The sequence below is a fragment of the Patagioenas fasciata genome, chromosome 2 (genome assembly GCF_037038585.1).
Source record: "Patagioenas fasciata isolate bPatFas1 chromosome 2, bPatFas1.hap1, whole genome shotgun sequence".
Lineage (NCBI taxonomy): Eukaryota > Metazoa > Chordata > Aves > Columbiformes > Columbidae > Patagioenas > Patagioenas fasciata.
In genome coordinates this window covers 135,509,005-135,522,444 of record NC_092521.1, presented here as the reverse complement: position 1 = coordinate 135,522,444, position 13,440 = coordinate 135,509,005, and positions in this window count along the sequence as shown.

Sequence of the window (13,440 nt, the reverse complement as noted above, 5' to 3'; positions counted from 1 at the left end):
GTGCTGTGGACCCAGCAAAACAGGGTGGTGATCCACAGCTGAGCTCTCTAGTATGCACAGTAATCTAAATTCATATGAACACAGGCCTGGATCACCAGCTTTTCCATAGGAAAAAAAAAAGTGAGGAAGAAAACATCTGTCACCACAGTCCCATACTCTGTGGTGTTTTTAGGGGAAGATCCCTCAGAAAAGAGGATATACCTTCTAATAAACCATGTGTTAACATTTCTGAGAACAACCTTGAGAGTGTTGAAGCAAGTAAGTGTGTTTCAAAGTTGATCACATAACTTGACCTTTCATCTCATGGAGCCAAAAGAAGACAGGAATAAGTCTCATTCCCGAGAAAGACACTGGGTAGGATGCAATCCAAGTGCTCTCTCCTGTCTGATTTACTTAAGTGGTGCTATAAAGCAGTGAATGGTACCTGAGTGCCTAAGTGCTAACTCAGAACATGAGTTAACGTAGTTTTTCAGGCTTTTAGGCTGCCCTGCTCACCTTTTAGGTAATGTTAATTTTCCCTAAATCCTTCAGATGGACCTACATAGTGTTCTTCCTTTCACTGCTTGACATTACATAACAGTCTGGAGATCCCAGCCAGAAGTAAATCGCATGATCAGGGACAGTGTATAGCTCACTGGGAAGCTAACTTCCGCTCTCAGATTTTATAACCCAAGATACAGAAAACAGGCAGCAAGTAAATGGGAAAGGGAAACTAAGTAAAATAAATAGCCTAAATAAAGTCTAAATAAAATTAAATAGTAGACAAGGGAAAGGTGATACATGGTGACACTGAAGGCAGGTGTGATTACATGACCCAGTCACCAAAGAGAGCTGGGAAATTGCAAGCTGTTTCTGGATAATTTGTGTGGCAAACAGCATGAAAAGGTAGGATTTGATGAAGACAAAATGATGCTTTCAGGAATCTGAAATAGTACAATATGCAAAACTGTGAGGTTTTTTTATCTGCTGGATGGATTAATGGATTTACTACAAGTGCGTGAAACTCAAGCTGGCATCTGCAATGTTTTCTTTAGTCGTGGTGAACTACCACTTTCCTTGTTGCTGTTCTTCTCTTTTATGCCTCATTGCTCAGCACTCTGACATCTTCTGAAAGATTAAAATGAGCAATGCTGATGGGTATTTTTTCCCCTATATTTCTGCTGACAAACCATGGCGACGTGTTAGAATACACTGTTGGTGTTGGGTCACCGCCAGAGGAGGAGCCAAGAAACCAGCTGCAGGAAGCACCACCAGTCCTTACAGCTGAAATTATATGAGTGAGTTAAATTAAACTTTGCAATCATTAGGCATGACTGCATACTTACAGATGTAGCTAGGTCAGGCTCCTGGCTCAAACCCTGGTATCTGTCTTGCCTGAGCAAGCAGCACTGTTTCCAACCCAGGCTGCCAGAGGTCATCCAAGGACCACCATGATCTCAGCAGTGTCTCTCCTGGGGACAGCTGTGCACGAACACAAAGCTGTCCATATCTTCTCCTCGTAGGAGTCCTCTCTGAAAATCAACCCTCTCTTCAGTGCTAACTAAAAAATTGGCTTTATCCTACCTCATATTAAGGAAGAGTCTACAGGAAAACAAAAAGATAGCAGCAATCCCACCAGTCCCACATTACCTATCCCCATCCCTGTTCATCTTCTTCCCTCTCTCCATCAGCAGCACAGCCATAAACCAGATCTGAAAACTGTTTCAGCTGAAATGCATATCTCACCATGTGTTTCTGTTTGTTGGGTGCTTTCTGCTAGGTCAAACGCACATCAAAATTCAGCCAAAGAAAAAACTTACCAGGCTATTCACCAGCCTACTGACTCACTTGCATTGCCATTCCTTTGCTTTGGTCCAAAGGTACAACACTGCTCCCCAAAACATCAAAACAAACTTCAAGAAAACACCAAGGAGACACAAAAAATCCTGAATATTTCTACACAGACTTCTGTTTGCTAGGTAGTTTGACATTCACATCCCCGTGTAGTTCCTCTCTGTCACTCAGGGCTGGTGTATGTGGTATATCAGCACAGGCTTGCTGATTCAAGTGGCTATTCATAAACCGAAAGATGTGCCAGGCTGGAAGAAAAGACTTACAAACCATCTCAGAGGCTTCTGGGCTCTTACAGGCTGACCTGGTGTCCCAAACAGCTCTACTATTTTATTTCACTATTTGATGTGAGAGTCAATGCTTTGAGGTCTTTCCTAAGCATGGTAGCAGTGCCTGGAGAATGTGTTTGTGGTCCAGTGGGAGAAGGACACAGGCAGAAGGGCAAGATAGCAAAGCAGCAAGCTGTAATGCTCAGTTGTAAAAAGGGCAAAGCTTGGTGAGTTTAGACTTCCAGTCATCTCCTGGTCTTCTGCTGGGGGCAGACCACCCACATTCTTGGACAAGTCTCTCATCTCCTCATCCGTCAGGTGTATGAGGTTGTATCAAGGAGAATGCCCTAAGGAGACCAGTGCTCTTACTGCCAGGACCACCACCCCAAGAGCAAAGGAAACACCCTGGCTTCAGGAATTCAATCAAGGTCAGTTGTAACATCCATGGGAGACAGCCCCATCACTGTTATTTCTGTTTTTGAAAATCTTTCCTCACTTACGTACTAATTCCCAGAGTCACTAGTAACATCACTGAAGAGAGCACCCCAGACTCCCTCATACAATGGAAGAGTCTGAATGTAGCCAAGAAGCAGAATTATACTTTTCCTGAGGAATTTTCAATTCTTGAAAGTTATAAAATTTTCATTAATCTTTAGCATGTATTAATATTGTGAATGGCTGAAAGAGAAAAGACGCATTTGAGATTTTATGGAGCAAAAGCCAGCTATACTAGGCTGATGCCAGGAAAGATGTTTCCCAGATTGAAGGGTGGCATGTGGTCCTTATGCTTGCTTGACAGAGTGTTTACATTTGCTGCACCAGTAATATTCCCTGCATATTTTCTATTGAAATAAAATAGCAAATCTGGTTGCCTTGTATTTTCTTCCTTAGGTAATTTATCTTCATGGAGAAGCTGAGAGGAAGCGTTTCTTTACAGTCTCATTCACAGTATCACAGTATGTTTGGGATTGGAAGGGACCTCAAAAGATCATCTAGTCCAATCCCCCTGCTGGAGCAGGAACGCCTAGGTGAGGTCGCACAGGAATGTGTCCAGGCAGGTTTTGAATGTCTCCAGGGAAGGAAATTCCACAAGCCCCCTGGGCAGCCTGTTCCAGTGCTCTGTCACCCTCACTGAGAAGAAGTTTTTTCTCAAATTTAAGTGGAACCTCTTGTGTTCCAGCTTGATCCCATCATTGTTTGCCACTGGGAAGAGCCTGGCTCCATCCTCATGGCACTCACCCTTTATATATTTATAAACATTAATAAGGTCACCCCTCAGTCTCCTCCAAACTAAAGAGACCCAGCTCCCTCAGCCTTTCTTCATAAGGGGGGTGCTCCACTCCCTTAATCATCTTCGTTGCCCTACGCTGGACCCTCTCCAGCAGTTCCCTGTGCTTCACTTCAGAACCTCATGAGCTCCCCGTACTTTATTAAGGGTTCCAGTAGGGGTAGTACCATTATTAGAGCCCTAATATCCTCAGAGTCCTTAAGGTGGACTGGACTTTCAATAATAAGAATAAGAGTGAGAGTAAGAATAAGAGTAAGAGTAAGAGTAAGAGTAAGAGTAAGAATGAAATTGTCAGCCCTTGTGTTGATAGATAGGAGACTGAAAAACAGCTAAATATGCCCCAGAGGCTCAAATCCAGTAAAGCAAATGTAAGAAAAACCAAATATTTATGATATATTTAGTCTCTTGCTCTTTGGGATTCTTGTTTAATTCACAATGTGCGAGGGTGGCAATGATGCTATTTTATCCTCCTGGTATGATTCATGCAACAAAACCACCTGCAGTACACAAGTGGACAAACAGGACTAGTTAATTGCATTCTCTTCTTTAGGAGGCCATGAAATAAGAGCGGAAAGGTGGTGAGTTTGTCTAAGGAGGCTTGAGTGGAGTGGGGAGAAAAGATCTGAAGATCCTCCTGCTCTTCCCATCACCAGGTAGAATCCTCCCTGGCAGCTCCTTGGGCAGTGCCGCACTCCCTGGCATCTGCGCTGGTGCAGCAACCTGCACTCCCATTGCCATTTGGTCCTGAGGGATGGGGAGGGTATTTTTCTTTCCATTTTTGAGTTCCAGTAAAGAGAGTACTTCCTTAGCTGACTCGCACCGCAGCTCCTGTACGTTATTTGCATTGTCAAGTCTGAAGGAGAAACCAATGAAAATGTCTGTCAAGGTGAGATCCACCCAGTGCAGAGCATAAAGTGAACCTTTTCTGATGGCTGAGTGGTGGAGGGATGTGTTTTAGCAGCTCTAAGAAAGTCCAGGAAATAGTTCTTGTAAACTTGCCTGAAATGATAACAGAAGAAAGATAAAGTGTTCTAAAATGGGAAAATTTTTGCTTCTTCCCTTGCCAAGTTCTTCTTTTCTAAAACTATGTAAGCAACCAGGCCAAAATGAGAACAGGGTTGGACTGAATTGTTTAGAGGGGTATTGGTTTTTTTAATTATTATTTATATAGTTTTTAAAGTATGCATGAGCTTATATTTCTAGATGAAGTGGAAAGAATAATAAGCAAAACCTACTCTCTAAAAATATACATGTAAAATGCTTTTGCTTTTTGAAGACTGGGGCCTGGAAATTGTTTTTTCTTTTCTCAGAAGACCTAGAAAGAAATTCACATTCCAAAAGCAGTTACCAGTTACAGTTTGTCCTGGTTTTTTTCAAGATAATAGGAAAAACACATTTTTAAATGGCAGAAATAATTTTCCAGTACTAACCCTTTAACTGCCAGACAAGAGCTATAGCCTGGTAACAGTATTGTGAAGTCTGTAAAAAGGACAGCATGAAAAAATAAGTATTAGGTGGCTCATTAAGCTTACAGCTGTTCTGCATTCTTATCAAGTGGTTTTCTATGTCAAAGAATGACAGTTTTAATTTCCTTTGCTGATTGCTCTGTTTAGATCACTTTGATGCAGATTATTGCTTTTACAAGAACATACTCCAGCTGGAGGGCAAACATCTCTCCTAGTAATTTTTCTTTCTTTTTTTTTTTTCTGTTATTCATTCACTGTATGTAGTGGAGGTACAAACTCAGGTTGTATAACTTGGGTTTATAATAGCTATTTGGATATTTTTAGGCATTCAGGTATAAAGTCTGGTCCCTAAATTACAGGGGTGCAACTTTAGCTTAGTCTGGAGATAATAATTTAATGAGCCAATAAATAAAATGGTGATGGAACTAAGCAGGACCAAGAAAACATTTAAAACATGGATTTGATTGCAATGGGTCTTAGGCATACATTTTAACTTTTGTGTGCATTTAATAGTTACCTTGAATAGAGGTAAACTGAAGCACAAGCTTCCCTGACCTTGAACCTGTGGAATCTGTGCTTACTGGAGCCTATTCTTGCAACCCAGGTAATTACACTGGAGCGACTGGTGCTTCTTATGATAACGCCTGTCATTCAGGAATCAGCGCAGCAAAATCTGACCCAGAAGCTGCAACACCCATTCAGACTTCCATACCAAGCAGTGCATCCTCAGCTGGACACTATATTCCCTTTTACCAAGGGATTTTGATAGAAGTCTTGCCCTCTATGTGTCATGCCAGACCAGACATTCCTGAAAAGACCCTGTAGAGCCAGATGCTCACACTGTTTCAAGTTTCATGCCATCTCCTGTCTTCTTCTGCAGAAAGACCATCCTGCATCCATTATCACCAACAGTCGTCCGGAGAGGTGGTCAAGGGAGAAGAAAGGACCGACTTACCACAGACCACTGGTGTTTCTCCAACAATGTCAACAAAGACTTTGACTTCTCCAATGTCAGCATGGGATGACACGATAGAGGACGCATCTGGCACATTCGGTGATGTGACCAGATGTCTGCTGTGTCACATGAGAAGAGCAGGTCCCAGCACTGGGTTGCAACCATGGGCTGTGCCTTCTGGTGGTGTGGCTGGGCTATGGGTCCTTGCTACACTGCGCCCTTCGGTTGCTGTGAAGCGCCACAGCTGTGTTTGGCAAAAGCGGTCAGAAAAACAAAGAAAGGCGGTGGCAGTGCATGGCAAAGGTGGTAAATGCAGGTCTGGCTTGGGGTCATCACAGGTCAGGTTATCACTCAATGCAGAAGACTGCCTCAATAACTTCATACCTAGACTTTCCCATTTCTTAGACAGTTTGGCCAGGATTTGCTTGCTCTAATTTAGATGCCAGGAGCTTTTCCAAGCTTCTAATATTACAATTTTGCTAGTGAATGAAGTGTGACTAAAACCACTCTCAGGGACTGAAGCCCATTATTAAACCAGCTCACCTTTCAAAACAGGATGGGTGCTCACCAACTGCCAGGAGTGGTCATCGATTGGTCCTGACTCCCAAACCATGCCCAGAAACTGTTTAAGAGAGTGATATTTGCGCTAGCCTGAAGTGAGGTCAGGTATATTTTGATGGCTGAATAACATAGAGGTCTGAGTCTCCTTGCCTGGGGAGACTCTGGCAGCCTCTGGCATCTTCACTAGTAAAGACACAGCCTGCCATTGATTTGTTGCATTCAGTCTTCTCCTTCCCTCAGTATTCACACTAGCCAGATTAATAAGCAACTACATTCAGGCAACTTAAGGTCTCTCAGCACACCTACCCGGACAACTTAGGTAATTACTCCACACCTAAGTCCATCCTGATGTAATTTCTAAACATATATGTGTAAATCCTGCCCTCACTGTCAAAGCTGTTAGGTTTAGATGCATTCAGACTATCCATCTATGTGAGCTGTCTGGAGCCTGGCTGTTTCCTGAAGCTGTTTCAAAGCCTTTCAATATTAAACTCTGATCCCACACATTGGCACCATCTCCTGGGTGATCATTTATTTCAGTGTTTCCTTTCAGCTGTAACTGGACAACATAAAAAGAAAAAAATCATAGCCATCAGGTCCTTTCAATCTATGGCAGAACTATTGTCTGGTATCAGCCTAAAGCAGCTATTGAAGATCTCTGCAAGTACATCTAGAAATTAGCTAGTCTCCTGGGGAAAACAGGGCCATGTGTACCAGCCACCACTGCTGTGTTCTCACCAAAGTACTTGCATGTAGACAGCACCATCCTGAATACCTGGTAAATCTCTCCTTCTCCTGAAGCAATGCTGGCCTCCCCCAACAATGAATATATGTCAAGAATGCGACTGCTACCCATATTAATTACCCCTGTTTGTTAGATGTGTCTGAGGTCCCTGAGATCTGTCCACCATGTAACCCATATGGGGCTGTTCATGCTGCCAGTGGTTAACTCTTAATATAGTCCTCAGACAAACCCTCCCCATCCCTGCAGGCCACTTCCACCTTGATCCTGAGGCATCCCCTCCGCTTTGGTTCCTCCATGCACACCAAGTTCAGACTGAACACCTTCCCCACTCTTCCTCTCCACAGAGGACTGCACACCAGCCATGACCCTTACCTCCTGAGGTGGCACCAGTCTCTGCAAGGCAGTAATAGTCAGGTCCAGCACTGGCTTTGAGCCACTGCTGAGGAGTCTTTGGCATCCTGGAGCTGTACTACAGCTTTCCTTTCCCTGGTTTTGGGGTGTGCTGCAGTAGCACTGTAAGATATGTTCCATCCTCTGCCAAGACAGACAAGCCATAGCCACAGGGTGCAGGGGTGGAGAAGGACAGTCAGTCCACCTGGAAGAGGAGGATCAAGTACAGGAAGGTCTTTGGGATCCAAAGCAGGTAATAGATGCAGAGACCACACTGCAGGAGAGAGATCCAGACTCCACTTGTATCTGAGCACTCCAAAAGCTGAGAGGAAATATTGGGAGAGGCAGTAGCAAGGACATATTCAGGAGGTGATCCTCAAAGACCAGAGGGTTCAGAAGTGCATGCAAAGCAAACTTTTAGCCACTCAGAGTATCAGTCCCACTAACTGTAACTGTAGTGAAAAGACAATATGACCTGACAGGAAATGTGTGCAACGTAAGGACATTATCAGAGGTGAACATCTGCAGCTGACTGAGGTTATTGCTTATGAGACAGTTACTCTGTATTGACCATAGTGGAAGCAGGAAACAACTGTGTGAGAGAAGGGGGAAAAAGCATTTAAGCATTTCTCTTCTGTACAAGCACAGACACTTTCGGGTTTTCACTTGGCCCCTCCTGCAATGTTCAGCTGCCAAACCAGCATACTTCTCTGTTGCTGTGTCCTCGGGTGTCAGGCAATCCAACTGAAACTGCCTGATGCCTTCCCCAGAATGACGTGTCTTCCCTCAGCATGTGCATAACTGCCCTGGGTCTTTGAGGCACTGGAGAGATGCCAGCCCATGCACTCTTGTCTGCACACAGGGCATTTCCAAATGATTCAAAGATTTTTTTCCTGGGGATTATTTTGTTTCAATGTTCAGACCTGTGTCCCTGTCCATGGCCATGCTGGGCAAGCAGGGCATCTGCCACCTCAGCAAGCAGCCCCCTGTACGTGGCCACACACACACATTGTGCATGCAGAGCTCACAACCCAGGCTGAGAGCAGCAATACTGGTGTGTGTGCTGCAAGATGGGTCATCACCACCCAGGTGATGGAGATGGTCACCTGAGGGGGAACAGATTGCAGGGTACCAGGAGACACAAAGCTGTGTCCTGGCTCTCAGTGTGAGGCTGAAGTAGTGTGTCCATGTGCAAAATCAGAGAAAAGCTGCAGGGAGAGCATGCAGAATTACACGTTTTGTACATGTAGCTGTTTTGTACCTCGCAGGTACGTATTCGCCGAGACTTGCAGCTTTTCAGGGTGCATCTCATTGGCCATACCATAAGAATTGAATCATGACTCAATGATGCTTTATACTTATATTTTGGATACACAGCTTAAGGTAAGTTGAACCTTAGTCACTGGAAATCACACAACTCATTGTGTCTGTCTTTAGCATCAGAAACAGCAGTTGTAGCTGAATCTACAGATTACCAAAGGATATGACAGTTTTTCTTTCAGATACAAAAGAAGTAGTGAATAAGATATCCTTTTACATGAAAATATCTTTTAAATTACTGAGCTTTTCCCTTGTATATTTATTTTTTGCCTGCTACTTCAATATGAAAAAAATATTGTTTAAAAAAAATGTTTTCCTAGGCATCAAATTACAATATTTCTGTTGAGCTCGGTAAAGTATCAGGCCAGTCCCTGCACATGTGTTTCTGTGTTGATAACAGGCCTATTGGACTAAAAGACAAATTGTCTGCATTTATTTCAATGGAATGACATTGATAGAAAACTGAGTTACAAATAAAAAAGGTATCTTTCCTGCTGGTCTCAGAGACGGATGGGCCTGGTGAATAGATTGCTGCTTTCTCCTGGATCCTACCAATTTGTGTGGGCTCGCTGGGGAAGGAGAGCTAGGGAGAAAGGGCTGAATCAAATTGCTGTTGCTGGTTCTGCACAAGTTAGTGTCCCATCTTTTGCAAGCTCTGTAATTCTATCATTCAAAAATAAAAACCAGGTCAATTTTGGTTCCCCATTTCATTTCACTTTCTAGATTATTTAGGAGAGACTATGCCATTGGACCTGCCAAAGAAACTCAATTTTGCAAATCTCTTTAGAAAACCTGGACTTCTCCTGGCCTTCTTCTGCTTCCTCCCTTTGTGTTTTCTTTTCTTTCCTTTCCCCCACCTCTCCTTTTCTATATCCTCGTTCTGCCTTAGCTGTACTCTTTCCCATTGAAAAATAAGATTTTTCCCACCCCTCAGCATCTCTTTTTGTTCACTACTTGGCCAATCTCAGCTCTCCTGCAAAATACCCTGAATCTTGGGAAAACTATATTGAGGAAATGAGTGATAAAGACAACGAGTAAATATTTTGCCAAGTTCCTCTGTATCAAAAAACGCTGAGAAGGCATCATTGCTGTTGCTAATCTGTGCGACACAAATACTGAAAGAGACAGCAAGACATGTTCTGTCTTGTCCCTGCATGTCTTCCCGTAAGGCTCACAGCTTGGAAAGAACACCCAGGTCCTCAGGTTTCTATCCTGTCTACCACCTACATGTACAAAATAATCCTGTTGTAAAGTTCTGTCTTAACACCATTTTGGGGTTTGAGGGCTTTTCCTTTCTTTCATTTTGCTTCTCGCTAATGTGCTGTGAAATGTGTCTGGGAGCTTCTTTCTAATGGTGCATTAGGTGAAAGGCACCTCTGGAGGTCACCTAGGCCACCCCCTTACTTAAACTTCCAGTTGAAAGTGGGATCAAGTTGCTCAGTGTCTTATCCAGTAAAGCTCTGCATACCTTCAAAGATGGAGATTCAACAGCCACTGGACAACTATGTCAGTGTCTGATCAATCCCACTGCAAAAGTTTTTTCTGGTTGGGATATTTATTCCATGGTTAGGAAGCACTTTCTCATTTGAAACACACATTTCCATTCACAGCTGTGTTAATCTCATGTGTTCATTGGTGTCCTTTCTGCTGTTTACACTGCCAATAGGGAGCTGTCTTTGGTCCCCCCCAGGCTTTGTTTTGCTAGGCTGAACAGTGTCCACTTCCCAGCTCCTTTCCAGCACAAAGCTCTCCATCCCTCTGACTACTCTGGGCACCCTTCAGTCCCAGTCCATCTTGGTTTAACATAGGCATTCAGAAGCATGAGCAAAATTTAAATGAAATCCCACAAACATCTTTGAATCAGGGCACTAAGCCTCCCTCATTTCTCCTGGATATACCTTACCAGACCGCTATAAAACCACATTAGTAGCACATCCATTATACACACCACAGTCCTTCCCTTCCTCTTTCCTTCCTCGCCACACACTTATTAACACTCAGCAGTGCTCTCTCCCTTGCATCTAGCTCTATGCACACCTAATCTCTGTTCTCTCACAGCTCCCTAATCACTGCATCCCACAAGACTCCATGAAAAGGCTTTACTGAAATTCCCAGAAAGGAAACATGTTTCCTTTATGTAGAAAATAAACGCTCAAAGAACGTCTGGGCTGACACAATCCCATGTTGTAAACTCATATTTCATTTTATCTTGTTCCCTTCCCAACTTCAAGTTGTCCTTTCATTCAAAATTTTCTTGAGAGCTTTGCATACTACTGCAGCCAACCACATTAAACTGCCTGGGTCACTGCCTCCCCCAGCCTTCATAATTAAAGGGCCCAGGTTTGCTTTTCTTCATACCTGTGTTATTTTTTCTCATCTGAGAGGCGTGAAGCTAAGTATACTTGCTATCAGGGTTGTGCACCTAGGTACCAGTCCCTCCAAAATTCACAGGATCACTTTGCCCCACTAATATTCATGAGTTTTCTAGAAAAATGTCAGACTTACTGTATCTTGAACTCTAAAGTAGAAGGGGCAGATCCAGAATTATTTATGCTTATCCCAGAAGTCTGCAAAAAGAGACAAACTGAGCAATAGCAGGCAATATGCTTACAGCTGTGGAGGTAATAATTTCTTCATGATTATCAGAGCTTATCTGTTAGGTCATGGGGATCCAAAATGCTGCCACAGCTCTGCAGTTTAATTTCTGGAGTTGCTAGCTAGAAAAACAGTGAGGAGAAGAGTTGAACGGATGAGGAATTAGCTACCAACAGACGAGATTTCAGTTTCCTATAATCTCTTTCTTTGTTGACACATGTCTGTTTAATCCCAGTTGTGTTATCCTTTTCAATCAGCATTCCCAGCAACACAGTTACCAGCACTCCTATTATAGTATTTGTAGCTAAAGTAGTTTTGCAATATGGGTAATATCAACAAAATGGATTTTGCTGGCTTCCTCCCAATCTTCTTGCACTCTTCTCAAACACTTCTTGAAGCAGCAAAAATCCCTTGGCACAAGAGGTGCCTATACAATAAAATCTTTTCTCCTGTAATATTTAAGAATTCTACACATAGAAACAGATTTTTAAACAATTTTTAATGTCATACTCCACATTTAAATTTTCACTTTCTAAGTTCAAATACAGTTGTGAATAAAGTCCCTGATCCTCTGCTCAAAACATACTGTAAATGTCCTAGCACATGTCAAGTGGAAATTCTGAAATTTCATCCTAGAAATTTAAACCAGACCTAACTCTTCAATCTGCTCAGTCCCTTACAAAACCATCATTAAATAAAAAAAAATCATAAAATAAAAACCTGCCAACAACAATAATGCTAACCTTCTGCTGCAGCTCAATGGTAAGAACACTAAGCTTAAAAGCTAAATTTCGGGGACACCGTTATTTAGTCAGAAAAAAAATGGCACCTACATGGCATGAATTGTAAAACTTAGATTTATGAGCACTGTAAACTAACTGTAAGGAATAAAATGCAGAAGACTGGTAAATTAGAAGTCAGCAGAGAGAAATGACGCAAATCATGTGAATGCGAGTGGTTATTTGTAATAGTATAAGACTACATTATTTACTTAAAGCCAACCATTTGCTATGCCTAAGCATGATGTTTGATGCCAGGATATCACATCTTCTTCTCCTGGTGCTCTCTTGCTCAGTCTGCAAAACTTCCATTTGTTTTCAGGGAACATTTAACATATTCCTGTCATGTTGCCTAAAACTCTGCCTGAGGGAAAGGTAACTACATCTTCTGGCTTCCTGTGTGTGCTGAGAAATGTGTGATGAAGCTAAAGGCTTCAGACAGCATGCCTTAAACAAAGCTTTGTCACAGCAAAGCCCTGGTCCTGAGGACGTTCTCATCTGTTTCACTGCTGTGTGGGCCTGGCGTCACCATCAATGTCAAGAGGGTTACTCAGAGACATGGGGCTAAGCACCTATTTGCAGATCTTCCACATCTAAGAGGACACTGTGAAAGGGGCTGGAGAAACGGAAATGAGAACAGAGACACTTAAATACCTCAAGCTAGCATTCACAACGTGACCCTTCACTGAACACTCAACATTTCCAGGCCATGTGAAGTGCCCGAGGCCATTGTGTGGCTCCTTTCAGAGCCAAGGTTAAAATTTACATTAGAGACTATCCCTCTACCAGATTTTCTCCACTACAAAGTGGAGTGGGATCATGGTTGCCATCTGTCCCACATCAGGGAGAGGATTCCTCCTCACTCTGGCTCTGTAAAACAACCATGTTTAGTTCTCGCAGCTTTGCTATGAATCAGCTCAAGGGAGCTTGAACGTGAGCAGCGGGAATGTCCCTGGATGGGCAACCAGGTCCCGCTCCCCCTCACTCCTTTCACTGTCACTACAGCTGACATATGGTATAGCTGACTATGCTATAGCATAGGGTATAGTGGAAGAAATTATGCTCCTTTTCTGCATCAGGAAGAGGACAGCTGTCTCACTGAGGATGACATTCGGGATGATGGGCGCTGTGAGAAAGTCTGTCACTGCAGCTTTTGAATTATCTGCTTTGTGGCAACTCTCGGTGCGACCAGGCCCTGCAGCATTACACAGGCAGGTGCCGATGCCATGAGGCAATCCCTGG